Source organism: Hipposideros armiger, unplaced genomic scaffold (genome assembly GCF_001890085.2).
Source record: "Hipposideros armiger isolate ML-2016 unplaced genomic scaffold, ASM189008v1 scaffold_157, whole genome shotgun sequence".
Taxonomy (NCBI): Eukaryota; Metazoa; Chordata; class Mammalia; order Chiroptera; family Hipposideridae; genus Hipposideros; species Hipposideros armiger.
Window position 1 is genome coordinate 2,370,907 of NW_017731507.1, and position 16,454 is coordinate 2,387,360.

At 50.0% G+C, this 16,454-nt stretch overlaps 1 protein-coding gene across 4 annotated transcripts in view; it reads left to right on the forward strand.

The window, feature by feature from the left end:
- Nucleotides 1-16,454, forward strand: part of ST3GAL1 (ST3 beta-galactoside alpha-2,3-sialyltransferase 1) — a 68,091-nt gene that overhangs the window by 3,570 nt on the left and 48,067 nt on the right. For all 4 annotated transcript variants that reach the window (XM_019651289.1, XM_019651288.1, XM_019651287.1 and 1 more), the window contains one exon: nt 15,858-15,995. The gene's annotated coding sequence lies outside the window, so the exon portion shown is untranslated. The remainder of the gene's footprint in view (nt 1-15,857; nt 15,996-16,454) is intronic.

Sequence of the window (16,454 nt, forward strand, 5' to 3'; positions counted from 1 at the left end):
CCCCCCACACACACACACAAAACACAAAAGTAACCAAGAAAACAAAAAATGAAATCCACCAATCATCTTGATCTTACCCTGCTTCCCAGTGAGTCCTATATGCATATATGCACATACATGGGACGCGCCAGTGCAGTAGCTGGCCTGGGCACAAGGAAGTTTACATATACTTTGTTCAGCTGTGGAACTCTTATAGGACATTCAGCACACCACCCCCTCCCCCAGCTCACCCCCAATCCCTGAGGATCTGACAGCCCTCTCCTGCTCTGATTTAGGCAAAGGAGCCCAACCTCGGGCCCCAGAGAGCCCCTCAGTTCTATTCCCAGGGCTAGAGCTTTGAAACTTGTCACCCAAACTGTTCCAGGCTCTGGGTCTCAGCTTCACTTTGCAAAATGAGAGGCTTGGAGTTCTAAAGAAGGGCATTAATGCCTTTCTTTGTGAAAACAGCCCCCACCTCACTTGCTTTCTCCTCCAGCTCCACCCTCAGAACCCTCCAGCTGTTCCTGGCATCACAGACAACCCTAGCCCCTCCTATGCCAATGAGCCTCTCCTCTCACCTTTGGAGCTCGGGGGGCCTCATGGAGCTCAGCCAGTCCCCAGCAGTTCTCAGCGCTGGATATTGAGAGATGGCCCAGAAGCTTCAGACACTGGGGCCTGAACCATGACAGCTGAGGTGACATTTGTGGGAACTCCCAAATGATGCCTATTGCAAATCAAACCATAGGGACCTCACCAGGACCTATTTTGCTCCCATTCTAAGAGCTGAAAATGTCCTTAGAAATCATTTTGTCCAACTTTTTCATTTGAATGCAAAAATGCTGAGGCCCAGAGGCGAAATCACAGGACCTTTGGTGGTCAAGAGCTGATCTAGAATGTTGGCTGGTTTCATAAACTCCCAAAGTCCTCTGTCCTCCGCCTTCCCCAAACCCACACTCTGTCCGGCGCACTTGAGGAAACACTCTGTCTCCTTATTGGAAACAAACATATTCGTAAGAAGCCTGGGGTTTTTGTTGTTTCTTTGGGCCTTTTTGTTGGTTGAATTCTTTTGATTTCAGTTGAGCCAACATTTATCAGGAACTTATTATGTTCCAGGCACCATGCAGGGTGCTGGACATACAGGGATGGAAGAACATGCAGTCTGCCCTGTCCCCTTGTCCCTCAGGGGTCACAGTGGTGCACGCCCTGCTTGAGCAAGAGTGACAGCATAGCCATTGGTCTGTTATGCATGGTTCTGCACAGGTGAGGGACCTGGGGATTTGGGGGGTTCAGCGCCTTGGCCCCCATTTCCTGCACTCTGGCCTGATCTCTGTTTTGTTCCCATAGGATCCATCCTGGCCACTCAGCCAGAGCACAGGTCCCCGAACTACGCGATCCTCCGGGGGTTGTGGGCTTCAGAGTGACAGCGCGTACAATAGACAATAGCTGCTTTTGCTTTAAGAAACTAAAATCCAGCACTTTATCTTGACCACTTGTCCTTATACTTGAGCTTAGATGTAAATAGCTGATTTGGGAGAGTGGGGTTAATAGACATGGCAGGCAGCGTGTGGGGAAAGCACCCAGGTTTCAGGGGCACGCGCCACGCGCTAGCTGTGTGTGTGTGTGGGGGGGGGCAAGCCCTGCACCTCCCTGGGCCAGAGCTGACGTGCACAGAGTTATGCCCTGTGACTGGGGTACCGTGAAGATGAACCGAGATTGTGCATGGGAGACGGCCGCCCCTGGGGCCGGGCTTGCAGAGCCTCCTGCGAGCCCAGTTAAGAGTCCGTGCGCAAAAGGTTGTAAGAGGAAGCACTGCTTGCTGGACAGAGCCTGCGGAAAATAGAAGAGTTGACTGAAGGTGGAAAGTTCTGGAAAGGTCATGGAAAAACACTTGACATACAGGCTGGTTTTAGGGTTAGCAGTTTGTTAATAGCCCCTCCTGGAACGAGCAAGGCCTGGTGACTGGGTTGGAGTAGCAGCATGCTTTCCACATTCCTGTGGGTTGAGCACAACCTGTAAAGTTTCTTTCCTAGGACGACAGAGAGGATTACCAGAGGTAGAGACACCTGGGTTTTGGAGGGTGCGGGGGTGGGGTGGAGTGCGCAGGTGGAAGGTGCTCAGCTCCCTGAACCCTTTCTGTGTGGCCTGGCTGGTCAGCCACAGGTGTAACTGTCAAAGCTGAAGGCACCTGGAGGGATTAACCCTGGGACAAGGGTTAGACAGAGGGGTGTTTCCTACAGAGTCGGGGGGGACCCAGGCAGGGCAAGCCCTGGCCTAGGACTCAAGAATTCCTAGGTCCTGGTCCCGATCCCTTTCCTCCTGCTCCTGGCCAGGGACACCGGGCATGTCACTTAACCATGTGGACTCTCCTTTTCCTAACTAGTGGATGGCGGTTTAAATTCCCACTCTGCCTGGATCACGGGAGAGATGGGAGGAGCCTATAGGATGAGGCATGTGAACAGTTAGTACGTTTAGTAGCCTCTGCTATTTTTGATTAAGTGGTTAGTGTGTGCCCAGCAGAGTGGCAAGTATTTTAGACATCAACTCATTCTGGGTTCCAGCTGGAAACATGCGTACTCAGACTGAAGGGGGAGGTCAACAAAGGGGGTGTGTACGGAAATGCGAGCAGCCTTGAGGGGACTCCACAAGGGATGCTGCAGTCCCAAGGCCCGTCACCGCCTCCCTGCAGAGGCAAAGGGGGGATGGACAAGGCAGCTAGCAGGGCTAGCGCCTGTCAGTAGGAGCTGACAGAAGCTTCTGGAAGAGACACGGCCTCCCCCTTCAACCTGGCAGGGAGCAACCAGGAGGATCAACTCTGCCACCTTGCTCTGTCCTGCCTGCCCTCCATACTCCCTGTGACACCAAGAGCTGAGCCCACCTGGGGGTGGGGGGGGGGACACAGGAACCCCAAAAGGCGGGGAGAAGCCAGAGGCTGGAGAAGAACTCCCTTGCCCAAAGCCGCACAGCTGGTGGCAGCTCCAGTTTTAACCCGTTGTGTGTGTTCTGTCACCCCTGGTAAAATAAATGCCTCAAGTGCAAGATATTAAGAGCCTTATGTTTTTTCACTAGCATCTTAATAAGGTGCAGAATAGACTAAGTATTCAGGTTTCGGTCTGAGGTTTATCACTTGTGACTCAGTGATCAAATGATTTATTTACCTTTCTGTGGCTTGGTTTCCTTATGTGTCAGGGGGATGATATAGTTGATGTGAAAATAAACCAAACGTTAGCTTTTACTCTGTGAGCGTTGGTGGAAGGGTGGGTTGTACTCCATCAGATTTATTTTAGCCTATTCAATACCCAAAGAATACTGTTTGAATAGTCTTATATTAGAAGTTTTGTTTGTTTGTTTTTTCCCAAAAATGTCTGAGGATGTTTGGACCATTTCCTCTCTTTCTGTCTCCCTCTCTCTCTCTCTCTCTCTCTCTCTCTCTCTCTCTCTCTCTCTCTCTTGATCTCTCTCTCTTTCTTTTTCTCTAAAATACATAAAAGCTATCTAATCAGGTCTTATCCTGGAGCCTTAAGAGAATATAATAAGTTAAAGATCACTTATGGTAATTCAGAGAAGTTGAAAAGAAAAGAACATTAGTTCCAAATTACTTGGCAGAATTAAAAAGGGGGTTGGAAAGAACTTTTGGAAGGTCTGTATGTTGGTGTGCAAGAAAACACTTTCTCTGAACTTCACCAGATGCCTTTTACAAATTCAAACCCAAGCAGATATCATTGCAATAGGTTTTGCTACATTAAAAAAAAAACAAAATCCATTTGAATTCACATGGAACTAACAGCCGGGACTGGCTAAAACTCCCTTTCAAGCCTATTAGCGGAGGGCTCTTGAGAAAAACACAACCAGAACAGCACAACCAAAGCAAACCTGTCTACTTCTCTCACTAGAGGGTGGAATGACTCCAAAATATTGTTTCATGCTCAAAAAACCTAAAACAACTCCACATGAAAGGCGAAAATCCATCAAACTGGGCGTTTACCTTTTCAGAAATAAAAAGTCTCCGTGGAAAGAAAAGAAAAAAAAAAACATATGCCCAAAAAAACTCTTTTCTTGGAAGACTCGACTGGAGCCCAAAATAAATCCCCTGAATTCTTGGCGGCCTTACAATGTCCTGCACTCTCTCCCCCTCCCTTTAGCACACTGTTGCCGTAATGACCTGAGAACTCCCAGGGACCTGACAGCTAAGACAGCTGAAACACTGACCTCTGCATTCACAGCCATTGACATTTGCAGCCTTGACTCTATTTGGCCCTCGGTCAGCTCCTCTCTGTGCTACCCTGGGATTCGTGTCCTCCCTGCTGTGCACAAGACGTGGCTGACCCAAGGTCATACTGCGTCTCTCTACCCAGATTGTCCCAGTGCCTGAAATCGCCTTCGTGTGAAGCAGGTCACCCTGGGGAAGGAATAAGCCCACACTCGCACCGGCCCGGCAGCCCCTCGCGCGTCTGCCTCAGCCCACCCTTCAGATCTCCACCACCTGCCCTTCCCACCTTGAACTGTACAGACGAGGCAGCTGAAACTCAGTGAGGTGACCTGGCCAACCTCAGGGCATGTGCCTGGGGAAGGGCAGATCCGGGCCTCTGACCTTGGGGGAGCCACCTCCCTTCACCTGGCCCTCAGGGTCCCCCTGTTTCCATCCCACCCTACCCCATGCTCCCTCCATCTGCTGGGCTGAGTCTTCGAACAGTGACAAAGGGCATACATCTAGGCCTCAGCATCCTAATTAGATCCTAGAGTCACCTTCAGGAGCCAAACCCATATCATCATAACAATGTAACGTAACGCAACATTACATAACACAAGACAAGGGAACATCATATAACACAACACATCACAACACAACACAACACAACACAAGACACAATAAGAGAACACAACATCATGCAACACATCACAACACAACACAAGACACATAATAAGAGAACACAACATTATGCAACACAACACAAGACAACACAACGTAACCACAGCTCGTGTGAACTACAACAGGTACGGACGAGCCTGGACTTTGGTTCAGGGTCTGCATCAGAAGCCCAGATATAGGGGAGACGCCACGGTGAGACCAGGCAGGCAGATCAAGAAAGGAGCTGTCAACAAATAACTCATTTATCGATAGTTAGGCAATTTCCTGCTGGTTAGTTTATTTTGCATGTGCATTTTCTCACAGGGGTGGGAGTCCACTAGTACAGGGCGTCAGAGTCACGGAACACAGTCATCAACAGGATTCATAAGAAGAGAAGTCCTAGCGTTTGCAGGCAGCCCGGGAACAGTGGCTCTTGCACATGTTTGGAGGGAATAAAGTGATTAACTGTCAGCCAGCAAAGAAGTTGCTGTGTGCATTCTCTCCTTCTGTGGGGTTTCCAAGAAAATAATTTTAGTTGGTGGATTTTCTAGGAAACCCCGAAGAGTTGGGCTGGGGAGCCTACGAGATGGGCTGTCTCTGGGTTCCCACGTGCCCGGTCCTACCATCGGCACTTCCATCGTGCCTGGGCCAGGATGTACGCTGCTCCTCGTCGCAGTCGCCTATTACTTTAGTTAATATTAAATCCTTAGTCTTTGCAACAGCCCTGTAACATCACAGTTTGCACTCTTTTCCTAATACCACTTTACAGATGTGGAAATGCAGGCTCAGAGAAGTTAAGCCACTTGCCCAGGGTCACCTAAGCCAGAAAGCGGCACAGCCAGAATTCACAACTGCTCCTCGTCTGTCCAGAGGCTGAGATCTCAGGCACCAGGCTCTGTAACTCCCAGGACCATCCTGTATCTCTAGATCAGGGGAACTTGGAAGAGTGGGGCAGCCTCCCAAGGAGGTGCAGATAGGAAACAGGTCACAACCGGTATGTGCCCCCAAGCCCAAGCCATGATGGGTGCCATCCCACCCAGTGGGCATGGCAAATGGACCCAAGTTCTGTAGCAGCCTTTTTGGAAGGAGGTACGGATTTCTCTCCACGTGCTGTGTATCAAGCCTCCTACCAGCAGCTTCGTCCTCCCAAATGCTGGGGCTCCAAGCCCGTTCCCCGATTCTCCATGTGGGGCGAGTTGGATGGGTTCATTTAGTCCACGGTAGCCTGCTGGATTTTTAGATCTCCTCATCGCGCCCTGCAGTGATGATTACAAGAGCTCATCCTTTGGCCCGTTGGCATAAAGGAAATTGGTAGAGCCCCAGAGTGCCTGGGGACTGAGGAAGAACTGTGAGCCCCCCAGGGGCTCAGAGACAGGGCTGTGAGCAGGAAGGTCCGTCATCAGACATTTAAATCACCCAACTTCCGAGACAGGTGCCTCTTGGGTACCTACTTCAAGTAAAACGACTAGTACGTTGCTGTTGCAACACTGGAAAATTCCCTTTTAATCACAGCTTCACAATGGAGAGAAAGGCTTGTTGTTCTTCTCGTTACTTGAAAACGCTGCTAATCCCACCACCTGGTGGAGAGTTTGATGAATAAAGACCATCGCTTGGGAGATAGATTAGCTGCTACAAACAGGAATGGCTTTGTAGGGAGTATTCCTGGTTGTCTCTAAGGCACAATCTTAATATTAAACTTCAGTCTTTGAGCAGAAAAGGAAATTAAAACGAAAAGGGGAGATTAGGTGACAGCGATGTTGTATGCCACCTCCTAATAGAAATTCCAAATGAAAGCCGTGCCTTTCGTAATGGCGTAACGCATTGGTTCCACCGTAGTGCCTGCCACCACTGTTCTGTCTCTGCCTATGGTGGGGAACACGCTAAGGCAAAATGATCGGGCACGATAGGACCTTAACCATTCAACTGATGTCTGTCCGGTGACAGGCGCCCAAACAGGGAGAGAAAACGACTGGCCCTGGAAATGGCTTTGCCTTTTGGAATGCCTCTGCATGGCCAGGAACCTGCCCCTGGGATGCAATAAAGGAGGGTTTCTGTCTTCCTGTGAACATGAGCCATGGTGTCATACGCCTTGACCATTACTGGAGAGGGCAGGGAGGAGGTGTGTGCGCGCGAGTCCACTGAATGATAATAAAGTCACAGAGGCTGCACATTCAGGGATCCTGGAACAAGAAAGAGTGGTGCCATCCGAGCGTTTGCAAGGAGCCTTAGCAGTACCTCTGTTCAACCTTTGCTTGCTCCAAAACTTCAGTTATTCCTCTCCTGTGCCATTCATTGATTCGCTCAATAAAAACACTGGCTCTGCCACTTCCTCGCTGTGTGACCTTGAGTGAGTGGCTTAACCTCTCTGTACCTCCATAGCCTCATCTATAAAACATAAATAATCATAGCGCCCACTTCCCAGTGGGTACTAAAGGAGTTAATACTTGGAAAGTGTTTAGAACAGCGAGTGCCCTGCAGAGCGCCCACTCTGTTAGTCCTTGCTAAGTACATGCTATGATGATGATGATCATTCAAGTTTAGAAACAAGCCCTCATGCTCAGCCTCGCTCAAAGTAAGTTTTCTCATTTCGACTCCACCACCTGGTTATCCTGCACCTGCCTGAACACTGCAAGTGATAGGGAGACCTGTCCGACACACTGGCCTTTGACCTCCAGACACCCCTGTGGAGGAGTAACCTCTTCCTCACGTAGAGCTTCCAACCAGGGGAGGCTTCCTGGAGGAGGTGGCAGGGTGGGGTTCTGCAGAGCTGTCTGAATTTAAGGCTGGGAAAGTGGCCTGGGCTTACAAAGCTAGGGTGTGACCCCTGGACGCTAGAGACAGGTGAGACGCACCTAAGACGGAATGTGACATTTTAGACCTTCCCCGTCTCTTATTTTACTGCTAAGAAGACAGCTCCAACAGAGGCCTGAGCTGTGTGGTTCTTTAGACTGATAGTGGGCAAAGCCAGGGCGAGAAGCCAACCCCACATTTAACGCTGCCATGCCAGCTTTCACTGATGTGTTTTCCTCCCGACTTGAGCAGTCCAGGGTGTCAAAGACGAGCTTGCCGTGTCCTGAGTGCCAGGTCTCCTGTATGACCCATGAGTGCATTCCCAGGCCCACCCCCCACCCCAGATATACTCCCCTTTAGTGCTCCCTCTGGGCAAACCCGTGTTGGGTATTGTGAATTCTGGGATCTTTCTGTTCTCCCAGAGTTCCTGCCCAGGAAATACCAGGGGCTGGGCATTCTGAGCTCATTTAAGCTGCTCATCGGGGTGTTGTGGTCATTATTGTTACAGGTATTTTGACAGTTGAGAACACTGAGGCTCACTGAAGCTGGCCACTTGACCTAAGGTCCCCAGGCTGGGAGCAGTTGAGTTTGGGGGACTGTTACACACCCCCTCCCACCCCATAACCACATCTCTCTCTAATGCACTCCCGGGGCGGAAGGTTCCTGGGCCCAGTGTATCTGGCCTCGCTGCCAGCATGAACCAGACCACCGCCCACCTCCCGCCCGCCTCCCTTCCCTTTGTTCTGACAATCAGATAAGGGGCCAAAGGAACAAAGTCCCCCTTTCACTGAACCATATTTCAAAGGGCTATAAATAGGACAGTTGATGCTGGCACTCGGGTCACAGTCACCACCTTCACCACCACCGACAGAGTTTATTTGATGCCAGCCGTGTCCTATGGTCCCAGGCTTCCCTGGTCAATAGAAGTTTTCTTTCCTTCTTTCTTCCTTCCTTCTACCCCCTGATCCACAACTACATAGTTAATTAGACTATGGTTGCTTAGAAAACAAACACATTTCACAATTCCTCCCAAATCTGAGAAAGGAGCTCACTTCTGGGCAGACACAGAAAACAATGCTCGCCAGGCTCTGGGGAACCACTCAGTCTGCCAGCATCTCCGTCCTCCAAAGGCTAATCCACTTTACTCAACAGGAAGGCCAAGGGGGCACCTCCTGTCCGGAAGGCCTCTGGGGGCAGAGGGGGACAGCAAGGGCCAGGGGGACAGCACGGGCCCACCATTGATGAGCTGTGAGTTCTGGGGCAATTGACTTCCTTGTCGGAGCCTCAGTTTCCCCACTTGTGCTCGGCGCGGGGGTTGAGGTAAATAAAACAGGAGAGGGTGGAGAAAAGCCCCAGAGACGAGCAGGTCTTTGATCTAGAAGACGGGTGGGACCTGCTGAGCAGTGAGCGTAGAGAGAACTGGTGCCCAGGGGTGGACCCCATGGAGGAACCCACAGGCCGAGCAGGGGCGCCTCCCAGTCATGTGATCAGAGGAGTGAGTAAGAAAGGAAAGCATCAAGGCCCCAACCTCAGGACCTGCCTTCTTTCAGCGATGAGGGGGTGATCAAGGATTTTTTCTCGCTTGCAGAGAGACTTAATCAGACCCACATTTTAGGAAGACCAGCTGGTAGCCACGGGGGAGCTCTTGGGAGCTGTGTTTGGAGTATCTGCTCCAGCATGAGAAAAACTGGTAACTTCATCTCTCTGGGATTAGAGAACTGATTGCACGTGGGGGCTGAGACACAATAAATTGAAAGCCACTTGGAGATGTCCAGCCTGGTCGCTGAGAGAACTGGGGAGCCCTTGACGCCCACAGAGAGTCCATCTATGGAGATACAGACCAGCAAACCATGCTGTCCCCTCATGGGTGGACCTATGGGGTTTGCGGTGGAGAGGACCACCTTCTAGAGCCCAGTGAGGCTGGTTGGTGAAAAGAAAGGCTTGTGTGCAAGACGGCAGTGGCTTTGAATCACACTGCTGCCAGTTTCTACCTGGGCAGCCTTGGGCAAATGACATTACTCTTTAGAACCTCAGTTTCCACATCTGTAAAACGGGGCTAGGACGGCCACCCTCAGAGGACTGCTGTGAAGGCTGAATGAAATCATGCATCTGAAATGCTTAGTACGGTGCGGGCCTTGTTGTCTGTCCTCATCCCGTTATAGCTGTTGTTGATGGTACTAGCTCCTCTAGCCAAGCAGGCAGACCGCCGCCGTGTTTAGCCTCCGAATTCAGAAATCCACTGCTTCTGAGGACTCCTCCTTTCAGAGGAGGAGGGTGCACACTTTCTCAGCCTAACAAGAACATGCACTTCCTGCCTGAGTTCTGTTACCATTCATTTTTAGACCCGCTGGCTGGCTTCCTGAGCCCCTGGGCCACGAGGGAGGAGGCACAACCACACTCAGAGGGGACCATGCCAGCTGCTCCACTCGGCTTCCTTGCACTCCCAGCATCAGTCCTGTGGCCCCTGGTTCCCACTCCCAGAGTTTCTGTCCCTACACCCTGCCCTCGTCACGAAGCCAGCAGCGTTCTCACATTCACATGAGTAGCTGGAGCCGTCTCACCCTCTGATCTGCCCCTGTACGTCCCCGCTTCTGGGTCACGTATCCCCTTTGCAGACTGATCTGGCCAGGCTGTCTCAGCCTTGTCATCATGCTCCGTGACCATCGTGTTCTGGACAGGAATTCAGACAGAGAGGGAGAGACCACCCACTTGTTCGTGTATCATCTGTCACTAGGTCCAGAGTGGGGTGGTTCCCGGCTTGTGTGCCTGTGTCCCCTCCCCACACAGTGGGCGCCCACGGACAGAGCCCAAGAGTGTACTGTTGTCCCCACAGGGGGCATAGCACCATGCTGGCACAGGGAGAGAAAGGCTTGGCATGCAGTGAATTGTGTCGGTCCTGGCCTGACAATAGGGTCCCGTTAGGAATTAGTTTACCGTGCAGGCTCCACTCTTGACTATATGACCTTGAGCAAGGCCTTACACATCTGCAAACTGATGTAAAAATAGTGCACACATTGCAGGACGACTGTGAGCATTAGCTGGGGTTTAGAGTACAAAGGGCTTAGTTTGGCAAAGTGCTAGTAAGCGCTTAAAAATGGTATCTGCTACAATTACCTTATTGTTATTATTAAAGTGATTTCATGTGGTTGTTTGTGGTTTTTTTTTTTTTTTTATTCACTGAGTGTTCAGTACAACCCTGCAAAGTACTAAAGCAGCTATGGTTTCTGTTTCACCAAGGAGTAAACTCACACTCAGAGAAAGGCTATTATTTTTTTTCTAAAATCACACAGCTGGACTTGACCGGCCTCCTGTGGTCCACACACCTAGCAGCAGGCCACACTGTTTGTGAACATGACATGACCACGGGCCTCTGAGAAAAGCTTCCCATAATTTAAAAGTGCAGCAGTCTTATTCAGCCAGGCTCAGCATGGACAATTGTTCAGCTGATCATTTTTTTCGCTTGGAGGGGAAGAGCTATGATTTATTAAGCAAACTCCAGGAGCGAGGATGGGCTTTCCTTCCAGTCCCCTGCTCTAGCCAGAGAAGAAACAAAACTGGCAAACAAAACCTCTTGTGAGATGTATTGTGTTCTATTGCACAGTAGAAACGAATGTAAGCTGGCACGAGCAGGCTGCCCATGGCAGATGCTCTAACGGGGCAAAGAAGGAATAATTTTAGATTCAGAAAAGGGGAAGGGAGAACAGAACCATGATTTTTTCTTTTTTTCTCGAATTTTCCCTAATTAGAGTGCCAACTAGGGTTGGACGTTTTCCTTGCTTCTAAGTCTCCTGGTTTAAGCCCAGCAGGTTGCTGCTGAGGGCCCGGGTTGGTACTTAGGGGTGGCCAGTTCGATGGGTGGAATGAAGGGGCTGGAGGGGCTGGAACAGGATGAGGGGATGCCAGTGTGGCAGTGGGCAGAGTGCTGAGCACCGAGTCAAAGTCCCCAATCCTGCTCTCCACTTCAGGTCTCGATTTCTTCGTTTGTCACTTTGGAGAGTGATAGGGCCTTTAACAGGCCTCCCTGAAAATGAGAATTATGTCTGATTTGTCTTCCGTGTATGACCCTTGTGTATAAACACACATCACCCATTCTTAAGAGTTTAGTTGCTGTTCTGAATTGGAAGTGATTGTGGAAGGGATGGGGAAATGGGGCTATAGGAAGACGCAGGGCGGCAGGGCGTGGGGAGAAGGCCATGAAACGCCTTTGAGAAAAAAGTTTTCAGGCCCCATGTTACAAAGCAATGGACGAGCGGAGTCCAAGTAGCTAATTAGGCTCCTCCCGGGACCAGCAGGTAATGTAGTGGGATGATGACCACCTCTGCGTGCTCAGTGCCTCAGTGCCCTGTTAGAGGAGCTGAGAAACCGAGGCCGTAGAAGGTGGGCCACACTTGGGGTACAGTCTAGTTTTTCAAAGCCCTGTGGTTGCGAGCTTGCCAGTTAGGGCTAGGAATCAAACGCAGTTGCCAACTATATTTTTAAAGGTCAATGACAGAATTGCTTCAGGATGATGCTGTGCTCCCAGGGGAGTCTTAGGCTTTCACCGAAGGTGACAGGTGGCCACGGCTGCCAGGCTGCAGAGTCAGACAGCGGAGGCTGAGCTGGGAGCAGGGCTCCATGCGCAATTTAGTTCACAGATTTCCCACTCGCACCTTATGGCATAGAACAATTACAATCTGTGTTCCTATATGTGCATATATGTACATGTAGGCTTTCCTGTTTCCATGATTATCAATTATTTAGTAGGATATAACATACATAACACTCAGCTACAGGCTCCTGCTAAATCAGCCACATCCCAGTGATACTCAGCAATTCATCTGCTTCTTCATTCATTCATTCATTCATTCAGGAGTCATGACTGAGTGCCTCCTATACCCATACACTGTCCACAGGGGGTTGGGATGGGAAATCTCGTGATAAGGAAAATGCTGCCCCCACCCCTCACCCCTCAGAGGCTCAGTCTAGTAAGAGCTACAGATAATCGGATCAAGAGAACCCCTGATGCCTAGTACATTCTTGTTAAATGAAAGAATGAAGGAGTAAACAAATGAAGGAAGATAAGCCAATGAATAAAGGAAGCTGTAAGTACCCCAGCCTTAAGTTCCCTAACGCAGCTTGCAGTGTGGACATTGGTGTGTCAGAGGAAACATCTTGGAGGTGTGACATCTGAGTAGTTTTGTTCATTCTCTCACTTGGGAAATAGTGATTGACTTTCTCCCAGGTGGCAAGCGTTGTGCTGGGCGGTGGTGAGTAGGACGGCTACACCCTTGTCCCCATGGAGTTATCAGGCTAGGGCATGCACAGGGAGGACTGGGAACGTTTAGTGGCCGTGCCTAGCTAGCCTTGTCTGGGTGGTCAGCAAAGATGTCTCTGGGAAGGGCCATTGATGCCGAAATCCGAAGAATGAGTCGAAGGTACTGGGGGAGCCGGGGAGGGGATGGTGTGAGGTGGTGATGGAGCAGAGGAGGCCTGGGTTACAGTTTACAAGGATCCCTCTGGCTGCTGCTAAGAGCGGGGATGGCGGGGAGCTGGCTGGCTGGCATTGGAGGGGTGGCAATGGTAAGCCAGGCTAGCAGGCGGGGACGGTGAGCACCCCACCTTCATTCTTCTGAAAAGAAAGCATCATTCCCACAGCTTCCTTCCCTGGGACACTGAGCCCTAACGTCTCAGCTTCTGGCCGCTTTGTGTATCTTCCATGTTAACCCCACCCCCACCCCATTCCTGAGCTCCAAATAGAATCTGTTTATAGTCAACACCAGACACTTTAGACAAATCTGGGGTCAGTCTGGCACTAAATCCTGTTGATTTTACATCCCAAATAGCTCTTGCATCTCTCGCCTCTCCCTTTACCCGCAGTCCTGCCTCCGTTCTGGTCGTCATCAGCTGTTGAGCATCTCCAACACGGGCTGACCTCTCCCTCTAATGTGCAAGTGTATCGTGTTGTACCATTGTCAGCCGTGTAAAGATAACAATGATTGTATTCGTTAGCTTTCTCCGCATAACAAACAGCTCCAGACAACAAACATTTGTTCTTTTTCCTGATTCTCTGGGGGGACTGGGCATTTCTTTTGGTCTAGGCAGTGTGGCTGGGGCTTCACAGACAAGCATGAGGGTTCCGCTGGGGTGGCGGGAACGCCTGGGGCCTCTGCATGGACTTTCTCTCCCTCCAGGGTGCTAACTCAGGCATGTTAAGTGGCTACCGAATGATTCTTTCCCAGAAGCAGCAAGCGAGCGAGAGAGGACATTCTGTGGACGAGCACTTTTTAAGCCTTTATTTGGTCACATTTGTTATCGGCCCGTTGGCCAAAGCAAGTTATGTGGCCACGTTCAGATTCAAGGGGTGGAGAAATCAATTCCACCGCCCAAGGACGTGCATGGAAGGTGGCACGAGCAAATCGGGGATCTTCCGTCCCAGCGGCTAAGATGAAGGCTTGGAACCAGACAGAATGGGGGTGTCCTGTTATGGTCTGTTCCCCACCCACTTACTGCCGTTTGTCATCTTCGGGCAAGTTGACTCACATAAACTCTCCAAGCCTCAGCTGCCCATCCGTAATATGGGAGCAATCAGTGTGACCTCCTTGGAGATTCTGTGAGACGATCAGATGAGAAAACATGTAGTCTGCACACCTGTCAGTGTTTGGGACACAGTAAGAGCTCAGCAGGGAGCCTGTTATTATTCCCAGATACGGTCTTCCAAAGCCATTTCCTGTCCTGCCTCAGCCTGATTGATCCTAACCCTGATCTCACTTCTTTCTTTATCCTTGTCCTTAGAGACACTCTTCCCTGAGCTTTTTCTTTTTGCCAAACAGCATCTCACTGGTACCTTGATCAAGAAGCAGCTAAAAATATCACCTCTTAATCAAATTCTTCCTTCAGACTGAGTTGGTCATTTTTTTTTGCTCAGTTGTCCCCAATATCACTCGCGTCCTTGTGTCACACCTGCCCTGAAGGATTTGTCTCTTTGTTTGTTTTCTTCACCAGGCTGAGCATCTTGAGGGCACGCATTATGATTTACTCACCTTTCTGCACGTGGCACTTGGCTCTTTGCATGGGACAGAATAGGTGTTTATTTAAAAAAAAGTATTTGAAGTATAGTGGAATCTAAAAACTGAATGAACGAGCAAAGTAAACAGAAGTGGTCTCAGAGATATAGAGGAACAACTGAGGGTTGCTAGTTGGGAAGGGGGTGGGGACGAGGGAGAAGGGGAAGGGATTAGACAGCATAAATACGTAACTACAATATTGCCACAGGGACATGAAAGACAGTTTGAGGAATATAATTAATAATGTTGTAAATATTTTGTAGGGTGTCGGATGGTCACATGTCTTGCTAGGGAGACTGCATCATGGATGGGGTGGAGGCTTGATCACTGCACTGTACACCTGAAGCTGATGTTGTATAATATTGTATGTCAACTATAAGTGAATATATATATATATATAGTCACGGAACATGGAGTATAGTGTGGGAGTGGAGTCAAGGGAATTGTAATAGATATGTATGATATTGGGTGGGGAAGTGGGGCGGCGGATTGGGGGAGGGGGTTTGTCACCTCGAGGGGTAAAAAGTATAACTATTGAACTGTGTTGGACAGCTGAAACTAATTCTAAAAAATGTGTATTTCACAATAAAAAATAATAATTTAAAAAAAACATTTGAGGGCCGGCCGAGTGGTGCGTTGGTTAAGAGCTGGCTTGGGACATCAGAGGATCCCAGTTCGGATCCCACATATGAGGGCCAGTGACACTGCCCTCCACAGCTAAGATGCTGAAAAACAGCTCGACCTGGAGCTGGGCTGCCTGAGTCGCCGGCGACTGCGTAGGCTGCAGCCCCTGTGGCAGTGGGTTGCCACGTAGCCCATGTGTGGCCGGCAGCCAGCGTGAGCGGCCAGCAGCCACTGTCCAGAAGCCGGCGACTGATCTGCCTCACCCAGGAAGAGCACAATGATGGTGCCTTCTTGGGCCAGTGAAGCAACATCCTCCACAACTAGAATGAAGAAAAAAAATGACAGCAACTTGTCTGTTCCCCTTCCCCCAATTCCCCAGCGCTGTTCCCATCCCCCAGTTCCCCAGTGGAAAAAAACTTTAAAAAATATATATATATATTTTTTTGAAGTATAAATCATTGGGTAAGTGGAGAAATGGGTGAATGCCTTTTTAAATTATCTTGCGTCATCTTCAAAAGGCAGTGAATGAACTAAACGTCAAAACTAATGCAAACTTTTCTCCCGTTTCTTTCCAGCTGGCACCATTTTCAGACTCAACCTTTGTGACCTGGAAATGCCATTAGAAGCCATTAGCATCACCAGGGACTGTGGGGAGCCAACGCTTTGAGCTTTGTGGACAGGACCACAGATGGACAGGCCTTCAGCCTACTGAGGTAAATGACTGGTTTCTTCCATGGGTTATGCTGGGTGGGGGTGGGAACACATTCCCCTGTTTTTTGGTCTCTGTAACATGGCCTGGTTCTCCAGGACAGTCCGTAAAGAGGGAATTCTTTATCGCTCAGGAGAAAATGCAGGCCCTCTTAGAATACCAAGCAACCCCGTTTTTTTCTTAAAATGAAAGCCTTCTGAGTGCTCATGAACCAGTACTGGTAAGTAAAAACCTGGGTTGGGAACATCCTTCTATGACAAGTGCCTGCCATGCCAAGAAAGCCAGGAATGACACTCTGGTGTGCCCTGGAGTCAGTGTCGGCAAACGGCCGTGACCCACGGGACACAGCTGGCCTGGACATTTTGTATAAAGCTGTTTGGCGCCCGGCCACACCCATCCGCTCAGGCATGCCCGTGGCCCTGTCGCACACAATGGCCAGCAGTTGTGACAGAGACCGGCGTGT